Source organism: Echinococcus granulosus (genome assembly GCF_000524195.1).
Source record: "Echinococcus granulosus chromosome Unknown EG_S00205, whole genome shotgun sequence".
Classification (NCBI taxonomy): domain Eukaryota; kingdom Metazoa; phylum Platyhelminthes; class Cestoda; order Cyclophyllidea; family Taeniidae; genus Echinococcus; species Echinococcus granulosus.
The window spans coordinates 72,197-74,823 of record NW_020170585.1 but is presented as its reverse complement, the minus strand read 5'-3'; positions in this window follow the sequence as shown (position 1 = coordinate 74,823).

Here is a 2,627-nt window from a genome sequence, read left to right as displayed (position 1 = left end):
CTACTGCCACATTCACTACCATGATCTCACACGGGGGAAAATTGACCACCACAAACACACAGGTGTCTTATCGCCTTGCACGAATAGCAGTGAATGCAATTCAGTTCGTTTTTGTTTCAAATTATATTCCTTTTCCACCACTTTTAAGCGTCACCTATGTGTGACACGTGGACGCACACGAAATGGGGCGCATTATCACAAATATGCTGTGCTTCTGACGATTTCCAAGGTATGAAGTTAACCCCTATGGTCCATGATTAGCTTAGTGAATGCTAGTTGGGTTTGCAATTACTGCAACGATATTTGCACAACTTGTTCGTTCCCGGGTGAACGTATTTGGCCTGCTGTTTTTTGGAAGTTTGGACAGAATAGGTCATTGTTTAAATGTCAGTTCCTAGGCAGTGTACGTGAGTCGAATGACTTGCCAAATCAGAGCGGCAACTTGGATTAATGAGTAGTTGCTGATTGCGTGTATCGAAGTCACAAATTAGTAGGCATGATCTCGTACTTAGGGCAGTGTTTTACTCCTCCAGATAAGAGGTTTAGAAATATTGATTAAGAAAAACTTGAAAAATTTAACAGAATCCAAAGTGTTTAAATCAGACACTCGCTTGTTGCAAGTGGGTCAACGTCAACCTTCATTCGGTAGGCTTCGTCAATGATCTCAGAATAAAATAGCGTCGAAGAAGAAAATTTAGTCAGCCTCTCTCGAGTGCACAGCCATGCTAATATTTCTACCTCATTCTTGTGTGCTTCAACAAGCCACTTCCTGAAATTTGCAAGGCAAGTGGATGTCAACGCATTGTAGAGATCCCATACTCTGGATCATCCTGCAACTTCCGTCATTCGCCTTAGGCTACAGGGCACCGCATCTCACTTCATCGCAAAGTATTGCAACAGGCATCAGAGTATCTACTGATGAACCCATCTGGGTTTTGCTTAAGTCACCTCCAAATGCTGTTGTTGCTCCCTCTGATGCTGATGAAGCATCAACCCACCACTCATACATTCAATTCTGATCTCCCTATTCAAAAATTTCTTCGGATTTCTCAAATGTGCAATATCGGTCAAAAGCAAAGAGTACAAATTTAAAGTTTGACGATTTTTTTCAAATTTGCTCCACCTTCACTACGGAAGCTTTAAACAATTGAGCAGCACTGACTCTGCATCCTTAGCTACTTGAAATTCAGTACTGACTATTAGGGTCTTTAAGATTGTGCGACCACAAGATGTAATAAGTAATGCTATCTGGTCAATACTTGCCCGATGTAGAAAAAAATTATTAAAGTGTGCAAAGACGAAATTCCACAACATAGTCAGTTGTTCGGCATGCGCATCATATGCGGTTTTTAAAACAAATGTGATTTGTGGAGTATCGAGGTTGTGACAATTTTATTAACAATAATCACCTCAGGTACACTGATATCGCGTCATCTCAAATTGAGATAATTTGTCAGAATCACGATCATTCATTGGCTAGGGGACACAGGAGAAGAAAATGGCCTGGTCTCGTAACACGGCAATTTAACTTCCAACTGACTAACACACAGTACATTCACAAGTCATGTAGGCTCATTAGTTCAACGACGTTCATGTGAGTTCAACGCCGATTGAGAGTGCGCTAGGGTGATCATTTCAACTTCGATGAGGAATAATAAAAGTACCAGCATACTCGCTGCAGCTTAAGGATTAAATTAGGTCAATACAGGACACGCAGTCATTGTTTGCACAAGCAAACTTAAGAGGAATGCATATTAGGCTCACCCTTTTTTTATTCACTCACCCATTTTTTTATTTGATAAACGTGGAAGAGCAGTGTAAAGAATTTCTAGTGAGTGATATCACCCAAGAGTTACAACTACCACGAGGCAGCAACGCATTCAGTCTCATGGTCCCTGACGAAAAGGTTGCTACTTCACAGCTCTACGTGATGTGAATTAGCAAATAATGCCGAAATTTATGAAGTCATAATTGTAATCATGACCAGATTAAGAAGTGTGGATGAAGGAAGTCTCGACTGGTGTTGAATCCATGGATAAGCTCGCACTTTTTTTCGAGGCAGTTATCTTAAGATTCAGCCTCAGTGTGAGGTGATAACGCCTTGCTTTATTGCTTAAAATTAAGAATGAGGCTTTGTTCCTAGCCAATGACTGTTCTAGCACTTTCGCAATAATTTTGCTTTATATTGTATCAAATGGGTAAATCTCACTAAAATTCTCTCTAGTAATTACAAACAATTGCAAAAGGTTTACTTTATCATTGAGAATGCAAAATATAACTGAAGGCGATGCACTCTCGCATTTACTGGTAAGAGACCGAAGCACGTACCTTATCCAAATGATGCAAAACTAACTTAGCGAGGACTGCACGTCTGTACATTTATATCAGAGCTGTTATCTGCTCGAAAACCAGACGAGTTCCATTCACAAATTTTATCTGTTCAACAAACACTTCATGCAATCATTTTCAACGCACCTTCATCTGTGCTGTATGTCAAACTTACTTTGCTTTTCTATTTAGCATTATGAATGCTGTTTGTTTAGAAGAAAATTCTGCGCTAAGAGTGCCTAAACGCACTCACTTGACACAGAGGCTTTTCGTTGTCTTACTTGTTCTTAGCAGTAAAG